This window comes from Oncorhynchus keta, unplaced genomic scaffold (genome assembly GCF_023373465.1).
Source record: "Oncorhynchus keta strain PuntledgeMale-10-30-2019 unplaced genomic scaffold, Oket_V2 Un_contig_28294_pilon_pilon, whole genome shotgun sequence".
NCBI classification, from domain to species: Eukaryota; Metazoa; Chordata; class Actinopteri; order Salmoniformes; family Salmonidae; genus Oncorhynchus; species Oncorhynchus keta.
Window position 1 is genome coordinate 22,145 of NW_026285958.1, and position 22,570 is coordinate 44,714.

At 45.3% G+C, this 22,570-nt stretch overlaps 1 pseudogene; it reads left to right on the top strand.

Annotated features, from left to right (window-relative positions):
* Nucleotides 1–1,499: 1,499 nt before the first annotated feature.
* LOC127923087 (NT-3 growth factor receptor-like) lies at nt 1,500–21,970 on the top strand (annotated as a pseudogene).
* The last annotated feature ends 600 nt before the right edge of the window (nt 21,971–22,570 follow it).

The window sequence follows — 22,570 nt, forward strand, 5'->3', positions numbered from 1 at the left end:
ATATTTACAAGTAATGAGAGATATTACTAGTAAAGAGATATTACACAAGTAGTAAGAGATATTACTAGTAATGAGAGATGTTACTAATGAGAGATATTACTAGTAATGAGAGATATTACTAGTAATGAGATATTACTAGTAATGAGATATTACTAAGTAAGAGATATTACTAAGTAATGAGATATTACTAGTAATGAGATATTACTAGTGATAAAGAGATATTACTAGTAATGAGAGATATTACTAGTAATGAGGATATTACTGAGTAATAGTAGAGATATTACACAAGTAATGAGATATTACTAGTAATGAAGAGATATTACTAGTAATGAGAGATGTTACAAAGTATTTAGTAAGAGATATTACTAGTAATGAGAGATATTACAAAGTAATGAGGAGATATTACTAGTAATGAGAGATATTACTAGTAATGAGAGATATTACAAGTAATGAGGAGATGTTACTGAAGTAATGAGAGATGTTACTGGTAAGAGATGTTACTAGTAATGAGATATTACTAGTAATGAGAGATATTACTAGTAATGAGAGATATTTACTAGTAATGAGAGATATTACTAGTAATGAGAATGTACCAAGTAAGATGTTACTAGTAATGAGATATTACTAGTAATGAGATATTACTAGTAATGAGAGATGTTACTAGTAATGATATTACTAGTAATGAGAGATATTACTAGAGAGAGATATTACTAGTAATGAAGATGTTACTAGTAATGAGAGATATTACTGAATGAGAGGAGATACTACTGAGCGTATTGAGGATGTTAATGAAGAGATGTTACTGAAGTGATGAGGAGAGATATTGCAATTTACTAGTGATGAGGATATTACTGAGTGATGAGGATGTTACTAGTAATGAGTTACTGAGTAATGAGATATGTTACTGAGATATTATAGTAATGAGATATGTTACTAGTAATGAGGATGTTACTAGTGATGAGGATATTACTAGTAATGAGAGATATTAGGTAATTGAGATGTTACTGAGATGAGGATGTTACTGAGTGATGAGGATGTTACTAGTGATGAGATGTTACTGTTTTTTAGGTTTGTATAACTGAACCTACTGGTAATTTACAGACATCATCCCAGCAGAATACCAACAGCACATCTCTCTTCTTCCCAGACCCTGAAGGACCTCACCCTTTCTGTTGTCTATAAGATGTCTGATATCAATGTGTTTACTACTACAGTAGTACCAGCAGTAAAACAACAGTACTTCTCCATCTCATCCACAGACCCTGAAACCATCAGGGTGTCCCTTTGGTTCCCAGACCCTGAAGGACCCCAACCTGTCTGTTGTCTATATGCTGTAGTTCCGTCTGTAAACCAACAGTACTTCTCCATCTCATCCACAGACCCTGACACCATCAGGGTGTCCCTTTGGTTCCCAGAGCCTGAAGGACCCCAACCTGTCTGTTGTCTATATGCTGTAGTTCCATCTGTAAACCAACAGTACTTCTCCATCTCATCCACAGACCCTGAAACCATCAGCGTGTCCCTTTGGTTCCCAGAGCCTGAAGGACCCCAACCTGTCAGCCAGAAAAGACTTCCAGAGAGAAGCTGAGCTGCTCACCAACCTCCAGCACGACCACATTGTTAAGTTCTATGGGGTCTGTGTGGATGGAGATCCCCTCATCATGGTGTTTGAGTACATGAAGAATGGGGACCTCAACAAGTTCCTCAGGTAGTGGTATAGGAACAATGCTGGTACACAGGGGCGCCTCTTTGGTTTCAGAAGTGGGGGGACATAGCCTGACAGGGGAGGTCTGGAATATTTTGGGGAATCTAAAGCTAATTAACTGCATTTTTACACAATCCAACCTGCCGTCTCTATTTAGAACAAAAGAAAGCAAAAATGTCCTCTGTCTCTACTCCTCCTCTGTCTCTACTACTCCTCTGTCTCTACTCCTCCTCTGTCTCTACTACTCCTCTGTCTCTACTCCTCCTCTGTCTCTACTCCTCCTCTGTCTCTACTCCTCCTCTGTCTCTACTCCTCCTCTGTCTCTACTCCTCCTCTGTCTCTACTCCTCCTCTGTCTCTACTCCTCTGTCTCTACTCCTCCTCTGTCTCTACTCCTCCTCTGTCTCTACTCCTCCTCTGTCTCTACTCCTCCTCTGTCTCTACTACTCCTCTGTCTCTACTACTCCTCTGTCTCTACTCCTCCTCTGTCTCTACTCCTCCTCTGTCTCTACTACTCCTCTGTCTCTACTACTCCTCTGTCTCTACTCCTCCTCTGTCTCTACTCCTCCTCTGTCTCTACTCCTCCTCTGTCTCTACTACTCCTCTGTCTCTACTCCTCCTCTGTCTCTACTCCTCCTCTGTCTCTACTACTCCTCTGTCTCTACTCCTCCTCTGTCTCTACTCCTCCTCTGTCTCTACTACTCCTCTGTCTCTACTCCTCCTCTGTCTCTACTCCTCCTCTGTCTCTACTACTCCTCTGTCTCTACTCCTCCTCTGTCTCTACTCCTCCTCTGTCTCTACTACTCCTCTGTCTCTACTCCTCCTCTGTCTCTACTCCTCCTCTGTCTCTACTCCTCCTCTGTCTCTACTCCTCCTCTGTCTCTACTCCTCCTCTGTCTCTACTACTCCTCTGTCTCTACTACTCCTCTGTTCTGTTTCGTATCTCCCTCTCCAGAGTCCATGGTCCAGATGGCCAGCCTCTACATACTGTATAGATGAAGGTTAATGTTTCTCCCTCTCCAGAGTCCATGGTCCAGATGGCCAGCCTCTACATACTGTATAGATGAAGGTTAATGTTTATCTCTCTCCAGAGTCCATGGTCCAGATGGCCAGCCTCTACATACTGTATAGATGAAGGTTAATGTTTCTCTCTCTCCAGAGTCCATGGTCCAGATGGCCAGCCTCTACATACTGTATAGATGAAGGTTCATGTTTCTCTCTCTCCAGAGTCCATGGTCCAGATGGCCAGCCTCTACTCCAGACTGTATAGATGAAGGTTTATGTTTCTCTCTCTCCAGAGTCCATGGTCCAGATGGCCAGCCTCTACATACTGTATAGATGAAGGTTTATGTTTCTCTCTCTCCAGAGTCCATGGTCCAGATGGCCAGCCTCTACAGACTGTATAGATGAAGGTTAATGTTTCTCTCTCTCCAGAGTCCATGGTCCAGATGGCCAGCCTCTACAGACTGTATAGATGAGGTTAATGTTTCTCTCTCTCCAGAGTCCATGGTCCAGATGGCCAGCCTCTACATACTGTATAGATGAAGGTTAATGTTTCTCTCTCTCCAGAGTCCATGGTCCAGATGGCCAGCCTCTACAGACTGTATAGATGAAGGTTTATGTTTCTCTCTCTCCAGAGTCCATGGTCCAGATGGCCAGCCTCTACATACTGTATAGATGAAGGTTTATGTTTCTCTCTCTCCAGAGTCCATGGTCCAGATGGCCAGCCTCTACATACTGTATAGATGAAGGTTAATGTTTCTCTCTCTCCAGAGTCCATGGTCCAGATGGCCAGCCTCTACAGACTGTATAGATGAAGGTTTATGTTTCTCTCTCTCCAGAGTCCATGGTCCAGATGGCCAGCCTCTACATACTGTATAGATGAAGGTTTATGTTTCTCTCTCTCAGAGTCCATGGTCCAGATGGCCAGCCTCTACATACTGTATAGATGAAGGTTTATGTTTCTCTCTCCAGAGTCCATGGTCCAGATGGCCAGCCTCTACAGACTGTATAGATGAAGGTTTATGTTTCTCTCTCTCCAGAGTCCATGGTCCAGATGGCCAGCCTCTACATACTGTATAGATGAAGGTTTATGTTTCTCTCTCTCCAGAGTCCATGGTCCAGATGGCCAGCCTCTACAGACTGTATAGATGAAGGTTTATGTTTCTCTCTCTCCAGAGTCCATGGTCCAGATGGCCAGCCTCTACATACTGTATAGATGAAGGTTTATGTTTCTCTCTCTCCAGAGTCCATGGTCCAGATGGCCAGCCTCTACATACTGTATAGATGAGGTTAATGTTTCTCTCTCTCCAGAGTCCATGGTCCAGATGGCCAGCCTCTACATACTGTATAGATGAAGGTTTATGTTTCTCTCTCCAGAGTCCATGGTCCAGATGGCCAGCCTCTACAGACTGTATAGATGAAGGTTTATGTTTCTCTCTCTCCAGAGTCCATGGTCCAGATGGCCAGCCTCTACAGACTGTATAGATGAAGGTTTATGTTTTCTCTCTCCAGAGTCCATGGTCCAGATGGCCAGCCTCTACATACTGTATAGATGAAGGTTTATGTTTTCTCTCTCTCCAGAGTCCATGGTCCAGATGGCCAGCCTCTACAGACTGTATAGATGAAGGTTAATGTTTCTCTCTCTCCAGAGTCCATGGTCCAGATGGCCCAGCCTCTACATACTGTATAGATGAAGGTTTATGTTTCTCTCTCTCCAGAGTCCATGGTCCAGATGGCCAGCCTCTACATACTGTATAGATGAAGGTTTATGTTTCTCTCTCTCCAGAGTCCATGGTCCAGATGGCCAGCCTCTACGAACTGTATAGATGAAGGTTTATGTTTCTCTCTCTCCAGAGTCCATGGTCCAGATGGCCAGCCTCTACATACTGTATAGATGAAGGTTTATGTTTCTCTCTCTCCAGAGTCCATGGTCCAGATGGCCAGCCTCTACAGACTGTATAGATGAAGGTTTATGTTTCTCTCTCTCCAGAGTCCATGGTCCAGATGGCCAGCCTCTACAGACTGTATAGATGAAGGTTTATGTTTCTCTCTCTCCAGAGTCCATGGTCCAGATGGCCAGCCTCTACAGACTGTATAGATGAAGGTTTATGTTCTCTCTCTCCAGAGTCCATGGTCCAGATGGCCAGCCTCTACAGACTGTATAGATGAAGGTTTATGTTTCTCTCTCTCCAGAGTCCATGGTCCAGATGGCCAGCCTCTACATACTGTATAGATGAAGGTTTATGTTTCTCTCTCTCCAGAGTCCATGGTCCAGATGGCTATGCCTGTGGATGGCCATCCTGTTCAGATGAAGGTTAATGTTTTCTCTCCCAGAGTCCATGGTCCAGATGGCCAGCCTCTACATACTGTATAGATGAAGGTTTATGTTTCTCTCTCCAGAGTCCATGGTCCCAGATGGCCTGGCCTCCAGGAACTGTATAGATGAAGGTTTATGTTTCTCTCTCTCCAGAGTCCATGGTCCAGATGGCCAGCCTCCACAGACTGTATAGATGAAGGTTTATGTTTCTCTCTCTCCAGAGTCCATGGTCAGATGGCCAGCCTCTACATACTGTATAGATGAAGGTTTATAATTTTCTCTCTCCAGAGTCCATGGTCAGATGGCCAGCTCTACAGACTGTATAGATGAAGGTTAATGTTTCTCTCTCCAGAGTCCATGGTCCAGATGGCCAGCCTCTAAAACTGTATAGATGAAGGTTTATGTTTCTCTCTCTCCAGAGTCCATGGTCGAATGGCCAGCCTCTACATACTGTATAGATGAAGTTTATGTTTCTCTCTCTCCAGAGTCCATGGTCCAGATGGCCAGCCTCTACAGACTGTATAGATGAAGGTTAATGTTTCTCTCTCTCCAGGTCCATGGTCAGATGGCCAGCCTCTACAGACTGTATAGATGAAGGTTTATGTTTCTCTCTCTCCAGAGTCCAGGTCCAGATGGCCAGCCTCTACATACTGTATAGATGAAGGTTAATGTTTCTCAACCTCTCCAGAGTCCATGGACCAGATGGCCAGCCTCTACATACTGTATAGATGAAGGTTAATGTTTCTCTCTCTCCAGAGTCCATGGTCAGATGGCCAGCCTCTACAGACTGTATAGATCAAGGAAATGTTTCTCTCTCTCCAGAGTTCCATGGTCCAGATGGCCAGCCTCTACATACTGTATAGATGAAGTTAATGTTTCTCTCTCTCCAGAGTCCATGGTCCAGATGGCCAGCCTCTACATACTGTATAGATGAAGGTTAATGTTTCTCTCTCTCCAGAGTCCATGGCCAGATGGCCAGCCTCTACATACTGTATAGATGAAGGTTTATGTTTTTCTCTCAGTCTCCAGAAAGTCCATCCAGAGTCCATTTCAGATGGCCAGCCTCTACATACTGTATAGATGAAGGTTAATGTTTCTCCTCTCTCCAGAGTCCATGGTCCAGATGGCCAGCCTCTACATATCGTATAGATGAAGGTTAATGTTTCTCCCTCTCCAGAGTCCATGGTCCAGATGGCCAGCTACATACTGTATAGATGAAGATTAATGTTTCTCTCTCTCCAGAGTCCATGGTCCAGATGGCCAGCCTCTACATACTGTATAGATGAAGGTTAATGTTTCTCTCTCTCCAGAGTCCATGGTCCAGATGGCCAGCCTCTACATACTGTATAGATGAAGGTTAATGTTTCTCTCTCTCCAGAGTCCATGGTCCAGATGGCCAGCCTCTACATACTGTATAGATGAAGGTTAATGTTTCTCTCTCTCCAGAGTCCATGGTCCAGATGGCCAGCCTCTACATACTGTATAGATGAAGGTTAATGTTTCTCTCTCTCCAGAGTCCATGGTCCAGATGGCCAGCCTCTACATACTGTATAGATGAAGGTTAATGTTTCTCTCTCTCCAGAGTCCATGGTCCAGATGGCCAGCCTCTACATACTGTATAGATGAAGGTTTATGTTTCTCCCTCTCCAGAGTCCATGGTCCAGATGGCCAGCCTCTACATACTGTATAGATGAAGGTTGATGTTTCTCTCTCTCCAGAGTCCATGGTCCAGATGGCCAGCCTCTACATACTGTATAGATGAAGGTTAATGTTTCTCTCTCTCCAGAGTCCATGGTCCAGATGGCCAGCCTCTACATACTGTATAGATGAAGGTTTATGTTTATCTCTCTCCAGAGTCCATGGTCCAGATGGCCAGCCTCTACATACTGTATAGATGAAGGTTTATGTTTCTCTCTCTCCAGAGTCCATGGTCCAGATGGCCAGCCTCTACATACTGTATAGATGAAGGTTAATGTTTCTCTCTCTCCAGAGTCCATGGTCCAGATGGCCAGCCTCTACATACTGTATAGATGAAGGTTAATGTTTCTCTCTCTCCAGAGTCCATGGTCCAGATGGCCAGCCTCTACATACTGTATAGATGAAGGTTAATGTTTCTCTCTCTCCAGAGTCCATGGTCCAGATGGCCAGCCTCTACATACTGTATAGATGAAGGTTAATGTTTCTCTCTCTCCAGAGTCCATGGTCCAGATGGCCAGCCTCTACAGACTGTATAGATGAAGGTTAATGTTTCTCTCTCTCCAGAGTCCATGGTCCAGATGGCCAGCCTCTACATACTGTATAGATGAAGGTTAATGTTTCTCTCTCTCCAGAGTCCATGGTCCAGATGGCCAGCCTCTACATACTGTATAGATGAAGGTTAATGTTTCTCTCTCTCCAGAGTCCATGGTCCAGATGGCCAGTCCTCTACATACTGTATAGATGGTTTATGTTTCTCTCTCCAGAGTCCATGGTCCAGATGGCCAGCCTCTACAGACTGTATAGATGAAGGTTAATGTTTCTCTCTCTCCAGAGTCCATGGTCCAGATGGCCAGCCTCTACAGACTGTATAGATGAAGGTTAATGTTTCTCTCTCCAGAGTCCATGGTCCAGATGCTATGATCCTTGTGGATGGCCATCCCGTTCAAACTGACGGAGAGCTGGGTCTGTCCCAGATGTTACACATCGCTACCCAGATCTCAGCCGGCATTGTGTACCTGGCCTCCCAGCACTTTGTCCCACAGAGACCTGGCCACCAGGAACTGTCTAGTGGGCAACGGGCTGTTGGTGAAGATAGGAGACTTCGGGATGTCCAGAGACATCTACAGCACAGACTACTACAGGGTAAGGACTCATGTATGGATGGACTATAGCATTTGGACTGAGAGATTTGATCATTTATGAACCCCTGTGCCATTAACTCCTTAGTGATCCGCTAACGGGATTGATTGGACAACATCCAGTGAAATTGCACCAAATTCACAAACAGAAATATTCATAATAAGACTTCATAAAACATAAGGATAGGAATGATGATGGTGTCTAAGAATCGTTGACAGACATGTTCTCCATTTGGTTCTGGAGCTGGTCTCCACCTCCCTGTTTCTTCTTCTTCCCTCCATCCTGCTGTGTTATGCATCAGAATACAGCTTAACTTCTTGTTCATCCAGCCGCAGTGTCAGATTTCAACAAGGCTTCACGGCGAAAGCAGACGATTATCTGAGGACAGCACCCAGCATACAAACACATGAAAATCAGATTTCCAACCAGCCAGGCATGACACAAAAGTCAGAAATAATGAAAACAACAAAGTGAAAACAAAGTGAGTTCCAGGTCGCTTTGAGTCCACCTGAAGTGACACATGGAAGAGCAGGGCTACTTCTTCATTTCTCAAAGGAAAAACATCAACCAATTTCTGAAGACTGTTGACATCTAGTGGAAGCCATAGGAACTACAAGCAGATTCCTATTAAAAAGGTCTTACCATAGAAATCTAATGCAAGACAGATAGACCTAAAAAAAAAAAATCCCAGGTTGGATTGTGCTTGGGGTTACGCCTGCCAACTCAGTTCTGTTATACTCACAGACATTATTCTGACAGTTTTAGAAATGTCAGAGTGTTTTCTATCCAAATCTAATAATGATATGCATATCCTAGCATCTGGGCCTGAGTGGCAGGCAGTTTACTTTGGGCACGCTTTTCATCCGGACGTGAAAATACTGCCCCTAGCCCAAAAAAGTTTTCAATCTAGAGCAAAAAAATGTCCTTATATGATAAGTAAACACAGTGAGGCAGTCCACGAGGGGGCGTAGTGCCCCTCTTGAAGTAAACACAGTGAGGCAGTCCACGAGGGGGTGTAGTGCCCCTCTTGAAGTAAACACAGTGGGGCAGTCCACGAGGGGGCGTAGTGCCCCTCTTGAAGTAAACACAGTGAGGCAGTCCACGAGGGGGCGTAGTGCCCCTCTTGAAGTAAACACAGTGGGGCAGTCCACGAGGGGGCGTAGTGCCCCTCTTGAAGTAAACACAGTGAGGCAGTCCACGAGGGGGCGTAGTGCCCCTCTTGAAGTAAACACAGTGAGGCAGTCCACGAGGGGGCGTAGTGCCCCTCTTGAAGTAAACACAGTGGGGCAGTCCACGAGGGGGCGTAGTGCCCCTCTTGAAGTAAACACAGTGGGGCAGTCCACGAGGGGGCGTAGTGCCCCTCTTGAAGTAAACACAGTGAGGCAGTCCACGAGGGGGCGTAGTGCCCCTCTTGAAGTAAACACAGTGGGGCAGTCCACGAGGGGGCGTAGTGCCCCTCTTGAAGTAAACACAGTGGGGCAGTCCACGAGGGGGCGTAGTGCCCCTCTTGAAGTAAACACAGTGGGGCAGTCCACGAGGGGGTGTAGTGCCCCTCTTGAAGTAAACACAGTGAGGCAGTCCACGAGGGGGCGTAGTGCCCGGGGCAGTCCACGAGGGGGCGTAGTGCCCGGGGCAGTCCACGAGGGGGCGTAGTGCCCGGGGCAGTCCACGAAGAGGAAGCTGCCTCATGTCAACCTGTAAACAAGTTATTGTTACAATCTGGTGAATTTCTGTTCTTCCCAAAAACCTCACGTAATGAACGTGTGTGAGAGACATCTGAAATGTATATATATATATTTTTTATTTAACCAGGTAGGCTAGTTGAGAACACCTTTATTTAACCAGGTGGGCCAGTTGAGAACACCTTTATTTAACCAGTTGAGAACAAGTTCTCCATTTCCAACTGCGACCTGGCCAAGATAAAGCAAAGCAGTGCAGTACACGTGTGTGGCGCCTGTAACTCCTTTGATCAAGTCATCCTTTAAATGCGTCAGGAGAGTCTAGATGGTTATCAGTCCTGCGGAGAGTCTAGATGGTTATCAGTCCTGCGGAGAGTCTAGATGGTTATCAGTCCTGCGGAGAGTCTAGATGGTTATCAGTCCTGCGGAGAGTCTAGATGGTTTATCAGTCCCGGAGAGTCTAGATGGTTATCAGTCCTGGGAGAGTCTGACGTTTATCAGTCCTGCGGAGAGTCTAGATGGTTATCAGCCCTGGGGGAGAGTCTAGACGTTTATCAGTCCTGCGGAGAGTCTAGACGTTTATCAGTCCTGCGGAGAGTCTAGATGGTTATCAGTCCTGGGGAGAGTCTAGACGTTTATCAGTCCTGCAGAGAGTCTAGATGGTTATCAGCCCTAGGGAGAGTCTAGATGGTTATCAGGCCTGGGGAGAGTCTAGATGGTTATCAGGCCTGGGGAGAGTCTAGACGTTTATCAGTCCTGCGGAGAGTCTAGACGTTTATCAGTCCTGGGGAGAGTCTAGATGGTTATCAGCCCTGGGGAGAGTCTAGATGGTTATCAGGCCAGTCCTGGGAGAGTCTAGATGGTTATCAGGCCTGGGGAGAGTCTAGATGGTTATCAGTCCTGGGGAGAGTCTAGACGGTTATCAGTCCTGCGGAGGAGATGGTCAGCCCTGGGGAGAGTCTAGATGGTTATCAGTCCTGGGAGAGTCTAGATGGTTATCAGGCCTGGGAGAGTCTAGATGGTTATCAGGCCTGGGGAGAGTCTAGATGGTTATCAGGCCTGGGGAGAGTCTAGATGGTTATCAGTCCTGGGGAGAGTCTAGATGGTTATCAGTCCTGGGGAGAGTCTAGATGGTTATCAGGCCTGGGGAGAGTCTAGATGGTTATCAGGCCTGGGGAGAGTCTAGATGGTTATCAGGCCTGGGGAGAGTCTAGATGGTTATCAGGCCTGGGGAGAGTCTATGGATCAGGCCTTATCATGGCCTGGGAGAGTCTAGATGGTTATCAGGCCTGGGGAGAGTCTAGATGGTTATCAGTCCTGGGAGAGTCTAGATGTTTATCAGGTCCTGGGGAGAGTCTAGATGGTTATCAGCCCTGGGGAGAGTCTAGATGGTTATCAGGCCTGGGGAGAGTCTAGATGGTTATCAGGCCTGGGGAGAGAGATGGTTATCAGGCCTGGGGAGAGTCCAGATGGTTATCAGATGGTTATCAGGCCTGGGGAGAGTCCAGATGGTTATCAGGCCTGGGGAGAGTCTAGATGGTTATCAGTCCTGGGGAGAGTCTAGATGGTTATCAGTCCTGCGGAGAGTCTAGATGGTTATCAGGCCTGGGGAGAGTCTAGATGGTTATCAGGCCTGGGGAGAGTCCAGATGGTTATCAGGCCTGGGGAGAGTCTAGATGGTTATCAGCCCTGGGGAGAGTCTAGATGGTTATCAGCCCTGGGGAGAGTCTATGGAGTCCTGGGGAGAGTCGAGACGTTTATCAGTCCTGCGGAGAGTCTAGATGGTTATCAGCCCTGGGGAGAGTCGAGACGTTTATCCTGGGGAGAGTCTAGATGGTTATCAGTCCTGGGGAGAGTCTAGATGGTTATCAGTCCTGGGGAGAGTCTAGATGGTTATCAGCCCTGGGGAGAGTCTAGATGGTTTATCAGTCCTGGGGAGAGTCTAGATGGTTATCAGCCCTGGGGAGAGTCTAGATGGTTATCAGGCCTGGGGAGAGTCTAGATGGTTATCAGGCCTGGGAGAGTCTAGATGACGTTTATCAGTCCTGGAGAGTCTAGACGTTTATCAGTCCTGCGGAGAGTCTAGATGGTTATCAGCCCTGGGGAGAGTCTAGATGGTTATCAGTCCTGGGGAGAGTCTAGATGGTTATCAGCCCTGGGGAGAGTCTAGATGGTTATCAGCCCTGGGGAGAGTCTAGATGGTTATCAGGCCTGGGGAGAGTCTAGATGGTTATCAGGCCTGGGGAGTCTAGATGGTTATCAGTCCTGGGGAGAGTAGATGGTTATCAGGCCTGGGGAGAGTCGAGATGGTTATCAGGCCTGGGGAGAGTCTAGATGGTTATCAGGCCTGGGAGAGTCTAGATGGTTATCAGGCCTGGGGAGAGTCTAGATGGTTATCAGGCCTGGGGAGAGTCTAGATGGTTATCAGTCCTGCGGAGAGTCTAGGTTTATCAGTCCTGGGGAGAGTCTAGATGGTTATCAGGCCTGGGGAGAGTCTAGATGGTTATCAGTCCTGGGGGAGAGTCTGGATGGTTATCAGGCCTGGGGAGAGTCTAGATGGTTATCAGGCCTGGGGAGAGTCTAGATGGTTATCAGGCCTGGGGAGAGTCTAGATGGTTTTCAGGCCTGCGGAGAGTCTAGATGGTTATCAGGCCTGGGGAGAGTCTAGATGGTTATCAGGCCTGGGGAGAGTCTAGATGGTTATCAGGCCTGGGGAGAGTCTAGATGGTTATCAGTCCTGGGGAGAGTCTAGATGGTTATCAGTCCTGGGGAAGAGTCTAGATGGTTATCAGGCCTGGGGGAGGTCTAGATGGTTATCAGGCCTGGGGAGAGTCTAGATGGTTATCAGTCCTGGGGAGAGTCTAGATGGTTATCAGTCCTGGGGAGAGTCTAGATGGTTATCAGGCCTGGGGAGAGTCTAGATGGTTTCATCAGTAATGGTTATCAGCCTGGGGAGAGTCTAGATGGTTATCAGTCCTGGGGGAGAGTCTAGATGGTTATCAGTCCTGGGGAGAGTCTAGATGGTTATCAGGCCTGGGGAGAGTCTAGATGGTTATCAGGCCTGGGGGGAGATGGTCTGGGGGAGAGTCTAGATGGTTATCAGTCCTGGGGAGAGTCTAGATGGTTATCAGGCCTGGGGAGTCTAGATGGTTATCAGGCCTGGGGAGAGTCTAGATGGTTATCAGGCCTGGGGAGAGTCTAGATGGTTATCAGGCCTGGGGAGAGTCTAGATGGTTATCAGGCCTGGGGAGAGTCTAGATGGTTATCAGGCCTGGGGAGAGTCTAGATGGTTATCAGGCCTGGGGCCTGGGGAGAGTCTAGATGGTTTATCAGGCCTGGGGAGAGTCTAGATGGTTATCAGGCCTGGGGAGAGTCTAGATGGTTATCAGGCCTGGGGAGAGTCTAGATGGTTTATCAGGCCTGGGGAGAGTCTAGATGTTTATCAGTCCTGGGGAGAGTCTGGGATGGTTATCAGGCCTGGGGAGAGTCTAGATGGTTTATCAGGCCTGGGGAGAGTCTAGATGGTTATCAGGCCTGGGAGAGTCTAGATGGTTTTATCAGGCCTGGGGAGAGTCTAGATGGTTATCAGTCCTGGGGAGAGTCTAGATGGTTATCAGGCCTGGGGAGAGTCTAGATGTTGTAATCAGGCCTGGGGAGTTGATGCTGTATGATTACAACAGTAACATCAGTCTTGTTGATGCTGTCTATGTTTAACATCAGTCTTGTTGATGCTGTCCATGATGAGTAACATCAGTCTTGTTGAGATGATTACAACAGTTAGTCTTGTTGATGCTGTCCATGATTACAACAGTAACATCAGGGATGCTGTCCATAGATGTCTTGTTATCAGGCCTCAGTCTTGTTGAGCTGTCTGATGGTCTTGTTGATGCTGTCAGGCCTAACATCAGGTTGATGCTGTCCATGATTACAACAGTAACACCAGTCTTGTTGATGCTGTAGATGGTTGATGCTGTCAGATTACAACCTCAGTCTTGGGAGATTACAACAGTAACATCAGTCTTGTTGATGCTGTCCATGATTACAACAGGTCCTGGGGAGTAACACCAGTCTTGTTGAGATGGTTAGTCAGGCCTGGGGATTACAACAGTAACATCAGTCTTGTTGATGTCCATGATTCAGTAACATCAGTCCTGATTACAACAGTAACATCGGTCTTGTTAGGGAGAGTCTAGAGTCTTTTATCCATGATTACAACAGTAACATCAGTCTTGTTGAATCAGGCCCTACAACAGTAACATCAGTCTTGTTGATGCTGTCAGGACCATGATGACAACAGTAACATCAGTCTTGTTGATGCTGATGATTACAACAGTAACATCAGTCTTGTTGATGCTGTCCATGATTACAACAGTAACATCAGTCTTGTTGATGCTGTCCATGATTACAACAGTAACATCAGTCTTGTTGATGCTGTCCATGATTACAACAGTAACATCAGTCTTGTTGATGCTGTGATTACAACAGTAACATCAGTCTTGTTGATGCTGTCCATGATTACAACAGTAACATCAGTCTTGTTGATGCATGATTACAACAGTAACACCAGTCTTGTTGATGCTGTCCATGAACAACAGTAACATCAGTCTTGTTGATGCTGTCCATGATTACAACAGTAACATCAGTCTTGTTGATGCTGTCCATGATTACAACAGTAACATCAGTCTTGTTGATGCTGTCCATGATTACAACAGTAACATCAGTCTTGTTGATGCTGTCCATGATTACAACAGTAACATCAGTCTTGTTGATGCTGTCCATGATTACAACAGTAACATCAGTCTTGTTGATGCTGTCCATGATTACAACAGTAACATCAGTCTTGTTGATGCTGTCCATGATTACAACAGTAACATCAGTCTTGTTGATGCTGTCCATGAACAACAGTAACATCAGTCTTGTTGATGCTGCTGATTACAACAGTAACATCAGTCTTGTTGATCCATACAACAGTAACATCAGTCTTGTTGATGCTGTCCATGATTACAACAGTAACAGTCTTGTTGAGTCTTGATTGATGCTGTCAGTAACATCAGTCTTGTTGATGCTGTCCATGATTACAACAGTAACATCAGTCTTGTTGATGCTGTCCATGATTACAACAGTAACATCAGTCTTGTTGATGCTGTCCATGATGACAACAGTAACATCAGTCTTGTTGATGCTGTCCATGATTACAACAGTAACATCAGTCTTGTTGATGCTGTCCATGATTACAACAGTAACATCAGTCTTGTTGATGCTGTCTGTCCATGATTACAACAGTAACATCAGTCTTGTTGATGCTGTCCATGATTACAACAGTAACATCAGTCTTGTTGATGCTGTCCATGATTACAACAGTCAGTCTTGTTGATTACAACAGTAACATCAGTCTTGTTGATGCTGTCCATGATTACAACAGTAACATCAGTCTTGTTGATGCTGTCCATGATTACAACAGTAACATCAGTCTTGTTGATGCTGCTACAACAGTAACATCAGTCTTGTTGATGCTGTCCATGATTACAACAGTAACATCAGTCTTGTTGATGCTGTCCATGATTACAACAGTAACACAGTCTTGTTGATGCTGTCCATGATTACAACAGTAACATCAGTCTTGTTGATGCTGTCCATGATTACAACAGTAACACCAGTCTTGTTGATGCTGTCCATGATTACAACAGTAACACCAGTCTTGTTGATGCTGTCCATGATTACAACAGTAACATCAGTCTTGTTGATGCTGTCAGGGCCATGATTACAACAGTAACATCAGTCTTGTTGATGCTGTCCATGATTACAACAGTAACATCAGTCTTGTTGATGCTGTCCATGATTACATCAGTAACATCAGTCTTGTTGATGCTGTCAGGGCCATGATTACAACAGTAACATCAGTCTTGTTGATGCTGTCCATGATTACAACAGTAACATCAGTCTTGTTGATGCTGTCCATGATTACAACAGTAACATCAGTCTTGTTGATGCTGTCCATGATTACAACAGTAACATCAGTCTTGTTGATGCTGTCCATGATTACAACAGTAACATCAGTCTTGTTGATGCTGTCCATGATTACAACAGTAACATCAGTCTTGTTGATGCTGTCCATGATTACAACAGTAACATCAGTCTTGTTGATGCTGTCCATGATTACAACAGTGATTACAACAGTAACATCAGTCTTGTTGATGTCCATGATTACAACAGTAACATCAGTCTTGTTGATGCTGTCCATGATTACAACAGTAACATCAGTCTTGTTGATGCTGTCCATGATTACAACAGTAACATCAGTCTTGTTGATGCTGTCCTGATTACAACAGTAACATCAGTCTTGTTGATGCTGTCCATGATTACAACAGTAACATCAGTCTTGTTGATGCTGTCCATGATTACAACAGTAACATCAGTCTTGTTGATGCTGTCCATGATTACAACAGTAACATCAGTCTTGTTGATGCTGTCCATGATTACAACAGTAACATCAGTCTTGTTGATGCTGTCCATGATTACAACAGTAACATCAGTCTTGTTGATGCTGTCCATGATTACAACAGTAACATCAGTCTTGTTGATGCTGTCCATGATTACAACAGTAACATCAGTCTTGTTGATGCTGTCCATGATTACAACAGTAACATCAGTCTTGTTGATGCTGTCCATGATTACAACAGTAACATCAGTCTTGTTGATGCTGTCCATGATTACAACAGTAACATCAGTCTTGTTGATGCTGTCCATGATTACAACAGTAACATCAGTCTTGTTGATGCTGTCCATGATTACAACAGTAACATCAGTCTTGTTGATGCTGTCCATGATTACAACAGTAACATCAGTCTTGTTGATGCTGTCCATGATTACAACAGTAACATCAGTCTTGTTGATGCTGTCCATGATTACAACAGTAACATCAGTCTTGTTGATGCTGTCCATGATTACAACAGTAACATCAGTCTTGATTGATGCAGTAACATCAGTCTTGTTGATGCTGTCCATGATTACAACAGTAACATCAGTCTTGTTGATGCTGTCCATGATTACAACAGTAACATCAGTCTTGTTGATGCTGTCCATGATTACAACAGTAACATCAGTCTTGTTGATGCTGTCCATGATTACAACAGTAACATCAGTCTTGTTGATGCTGTCCATGATTACAACAGTAACATCAGTCTTGTTGATGCTGTCCATGATTACAACAGTAACATCAGTCTTGTTGATGCTGTCCATGATTACAACAGTAACATCAGTCTTGTCCATGATTACTGTCAGTCTTGTTGATGCTGTCCATGATTACAACAGTAACATCAGTCTTGTTGATGCTGTCCATGATTACAACAGTAACATCAGTCTTGTTGATGCTGTCCATGATTACAACAGTAACATCAGTCTTGTTGATGCTGTCCATGATTACAACAGTAACATCAGTCTTGTTGATGCTGTCCATGATTACAACAGTAACATCAGTCTTGTTGATGCTGTCCATGATTACAACAGTAACATCAGTCTTGTTGATGCTGTCCATGATTACAACAGTAACATCAGTCTTGTTGATGCTGTCCATGATTACAACAGTAACATCAGTCTTGTTGATGCTGTCAGGACCATGATTACAACAGTAACATCAGTCTTGTTGATGCTGTCCATGATTACAACAGTAACATCAGTCTTGTTGATGCTGTCCATGATTACAACAGTAACATCAGTCTTGTTGATGCTGTCCATGATTACAACAGTAACATCAGTCTTGTTGTAACATGATTACAACAGTAACATCAGTCTTGTTGATGCTGTCCATGATTACAACAGTAACATCAGTCTTGTTGATGCTGTCCATGATTACAACAGTAACATCAGTCTTGTTGATGCTGTCCATGATTACAACAGTAACATCAGTCTTGTTGATGCTGTCAGGACCATGATTACAACAGTAACATCAGTCTTGTTGATGCTGTCCTGATTACAACTAACATCAGTCTTGTTGATGCTGTCCATGATTACAACAGTAACATCAGTCTTGTTGATGCTGTTTCAGGTCTTGTACTGATGCTGTCGGAGGTCACAACAGCACTTTAGTCTATCAGCTGTCACAGCAGTCTTGTTGATGTCCTGATTAACCGTGATTACATAACATAGTCTTGTTGATGCTGTTTCAGGTCTGTGATTACACACAGTTGATGCTGTCCGTGGCCCATGATTAGTCTGCTAACCTGTTCAGCTGTAGGTCACACAGCGCTGTACTAATATAGTCCTGTTAACCTGTTTCAGGTCGGAGGTCACACAGCGCTGTACTAATATAGTCCTGTTAACCTGTTTCAGGTCAGAGGTCACACATGCGCTGTACTAATATAGTCCTGTTAACCTGTTTCAGGTCGGAGGTCACACAGCGCTGTACTAATATAGTCCTGTTAACCTGTTTCAGGTCGGAGGTCACACAGCGTTGTACTAATATAGTCCTGTTAACCTGTTTCAGGTCAGAGGTCACACAGCGTTGTACTAATATAGTCCTGTTAACCTGTTTCAGGTCGGAGGTCACACAGCGCTATACTAATATAGTCCTGTTAACCTGTTTCAGGTCGGAGGTCACACAGCGCTATACTAATATAGTCCTGTTAACCTGTTTCAGGTCGGAGGTCACACAGCGCTATACTAATATAGTCCTGTTAACCTGTTTCAGGTCGGAGGTCACACAGCGCTATACTAATATAGTCCTGTTAACCTGTTTCAGGTTCGGAGGTCACACAGCGCTATACTAATATAGTCCTGTTAACCTGTTTCAGGTCGGAGGTCACACAGCGCTATACTAAGTCCTGTTAATAGTCCTGTTAACCTGTTTCAGGTCGGAGGTCACACAGCGCTATACTAATATAGTCCTGTTAACCTGTTTCAGGTCGGAGGTCACACAGCGCTATACTAATATAGTCCTGTTAATCTGTTTCAGGTCGGAGGTCACACCATGTTGCCGATCCGCTGGATGCCCCTGAGAGCATCATGTACAGAAAGTTCACTGCAGAAAGTGACGTTTGGAGCTTTGAGTCATCCTCTGGGAGATCTTCACCTACGGGAAGCAGCCGTGGTTTCAGCTGGCCAACAACGAGGTATACTGTAGGGCTCTAGTCAAGAGTAGTGGACTATTGAGGCAATAGGACGCCATTTCAACTCACATTAGTATTGGTGGTCTGAAGTCAAGAGGTCTGAAGACAAGAGTAGTGACTATATAACACATTTAGGAGCACCCTAGTGTCTATATAACACATTTTAGGAGCACCCCTAGTGTCTATATAACACATTTAGGAGCACCCCTAGGAGCAGTGTCTATATAACCATTTAGGAGCACCCCTAGTGTCTATATAACACATTTAGGAGCACCCCTAGGAGCACCCCTAGTGTCTATATAACACATTTAGGAGCACCCCTAGTGTCTATATAACACATTTAGGAGCACCCTAGGAGCACCCCTAGTGTCTATATAACACATTTAGGAGCACCCCTAGGAGCACCCTAGTGTCTATATAACACATTTAGGAGCACCCCTAGGAGCACTAGTGTCTATATAACACATTTAGGAGCACCCCTAGGAGCACCCCTAGTGTCTATATAACACATTTAGGAGCACCCCTAGGAGCACCCCTAGTGTCTATATAACACATTTAGGAGCACCCTAGAGCACCCCTAGTGTCTATATAACACATTTAGGAGGACCCCTAGTGTCTATATAACACATTTAGGAGCACCCCTAGTGTCTATATAACACATTTAGGAGCACCCCTAGTGTCTATATAACACATTTAGGAGCACCCCTAGTGTCTATATAACACATCTAGGAGCACCCCTAGTGTCTATATAACACATTTAGGAGCACCCCTAGGAGCACCCCTAGTGTCTATATAACACATTTAGGAGCACCCCTAGGAGCACCCCTAGTGTCTATATAACACATTTAGGAGCACCCCTAGGAGCACCCCTAGTGTCTATATAACACATTTAGGAGCACCCCTAGGAGCACCCTAGTGTCTATATAACACATTTAGGAGCACCCCTAGTGTCTATATAACACATTTAGGAGCACCCCTAGGAGCACCCCTAGTGTCTATATAACACATTTAGGAGCACCCCTAGGAGCACCCCTAGTGTCTATATAACACATTTAGGAGCACCCCTAGTGTCTATATAACACATCTAGGAGCACCCCTAGTGTCTATATAACACATTTAGGAGCACCCCTAGGAGCACCCCTAGTGTCTATATAACACATTTAGGAGCACCCCTAGGAGCACCCCTAGTGTCTATATAACACATTTAGGAGCACCCCTAGGAGCACCCCTAGTGTCTATATAACACACCCCTAGGAGCACCCCTAGTGTCTATATAACACATTTAGGAGCACCCCTAGTGTCTATATAACACATTTAGGAGCACCCCTAGTGTCTATATAACACATTTAGGAGCACCCCTAGGAGCACCCCTAGTGTCTATATAACACATTTAGGAGCACCCCTAGGAGCACCCCTAGTGTCTATATAACACATTTAGGAGCACCCCTAGTGTCTATATAACACATTTAGGAGCACCCCTAGTGTCTATATAACACATTTAGGAGCACCCCTAGGAGCACCCCTAGTGTCTATATAACACATTTAGGAGCACCCCTAGTGTCTATATAACACATTTAGGAGCACCCTAGTGTCTATATAACACATTTAGGAGCACCCCTAGGAGCATATAACACATTTAGGAGCACCCCTAGGAGCACCCCTAGTGTCTATATAACACATTTAGGAGCACCCCTAGTGTCTATATAACACATTTAGGAGCACCCCTAGTGTCTATATAACACATTTAGGAGCACCCCTAGTGTCTATATAACACATTTAGGAGCACCCCTAGTGTCTATATAACACATTTAGGAGCACCCCTAGTGTCTATATAACACATTTAGGAGCACCCCTAGTGTCTATATAACACATTTAGGAGCACCCTAGGAGCACCCCTAGTGTCTATATAACATTTAGGAGCATTTAGTGTCTATAGCACCCCTAGTGTCTAGGAGCACCCTAGGAGCCCCTAGTGTCTATATAACACATTTAGGAGCACCCCTAGGAGCACCCCTAGTGTCCCATTTAGGAGCACCCCTAGTGTCTATATAACACATTTTAGGAGCACCCCTAGTGTCTATATAACACATTTAGGAGCACCCTAGGAGCACCCCTAGTGTCTATATAACACATAACACACTCTTCCTGAGACTCGGCCCTTCCTGATGCCCTGCCCACCTCTTCCTATGCAGTATTCCAGAACTCCCAGGGAAGGGGTAAATCAATGTAATTCAATTAATATTACTCTTAAAAAGCAAGTTTATTAGTACAATCAAACTGCCCCTAAGAAATGTCCTGTCAAGGGGTGCACATCCTCCTAACTCATGCACTTGAAGTGTCAATATTGTCAATAATATTAACCTGTAGTCAGTGAGAGCATTTTAATGTTTTGAAACCCAAATGTATGTAGTGTAAATACAGGTGTACAATAATCTCTCCTCTCTCTGTCTCCCTGTTTGACTGACCCCTAACCCCTACACCCTAACCCCCCCCTCCTCTCTGTCTCTCTGTTTGACTGACCCCTAACCCCTACACCCTAACCCCTCCTCTCTGTCTCTCTGTTTGACTGACCCCTAACCCTTACACCCTAACCCCTCTCTCTGTCTCTCTGTTTGACTGACCCCTAACCCTAACCCCTCCTCTCTGTCTCTCTGTTTGACTGACCCCTAACCCATACACCCTCTCTGTCTCTCTGTTTGACTGACCCCTCCTCTCTCTGTCCCTGTTTGAACCCCTACACCCTAACCCCTCCTCTCTCTGTCTCTCTGTTTGACTGTCCCCTAACCCCTACACCCTAACCCCTCCTCTCTCTGTTTGACTGACCCCTAACCCCTACACCCTAACCCATCCTCTCTCTGTCTCTGTTTGACTGACCCCTAACCCCTACACCCTAACCCATCCAACCCCTACACCCTAACCCATCCTCTCTCTGTCTCTCTGACTGACCCCTCCTCTCTGTCTCTCTGTTTGACTGACCCCTCCTCTCTCTGTCTCTTCAGGTCATAGAGTGTTTAGTTCAGGGTCAGGTCCTGGACAGGCCGAGGGTTTGTCCCAAGGAGGTGTATGACCTGATGCTGGCCTGCTGGCAGAGGGAACCACAGCAGAGGTTGAACATCAAGGACATTCAGAAGGTCCTCTATACCATGGGGAAAGACACACCTGTCTACCTGGATATACTCGGCTAGCACCAGTTCTACCTGGACGGAGTAGGGAGTTGATCCTAGACACTCACCTTGGATCAGTTTTGCATTTCTCTAACCAATGGTTAAGTTTAAGTTTGGGGAGGAGAAGCTGATCCTAGACATGTACCTTAGGGGAAACTTTACCCTGGAGCTTGCCCGGATGTCTTGGGCTAAGATCGTCTGGATGTAATGCTTGTTGGACAGACAGACTGATTAGCAAACCAGGACATAACCAGCCAGCCTGTTCCTTACTGTTCCGCTGTCAACAGGAGCCTAAACGTTTGGGAAGGACTCAAAGTGCCTGATCCACTATTTCCATATACTGGATAAAAGTATTAACAAAACAAACATTTACATTTTGTTTCCTGATACAGTGTACACACCTGGTCAATCTGTCATGGAAAGGTGTTCCTAATGTTCTGTCCACTCAGTGTATATGTAACAGTATAACTTTAAACCCGTCCCCTCGCCCATACCCGGGCGTGAACCAGGGACCCTCTGCACACATCAACAACAGTCACCCTCGAAGCATCGTTACCCATCGCTCCACAAAAGCCGCGGCCCTTGCAGAGCAAGGGGAACTACTACTTCAAGGTCTCAGAGCAAGTGACGTAACCGATTGAAACGCTATTTAGCGCGCACCGCTAACTAAGCTAGCCGTTTCACATCCGTTACATATATCCAGTGCAAAGTATTCAGGACCCTTGACTTTTTCCACATTTTGTTACGTTACAGCCTTACTCT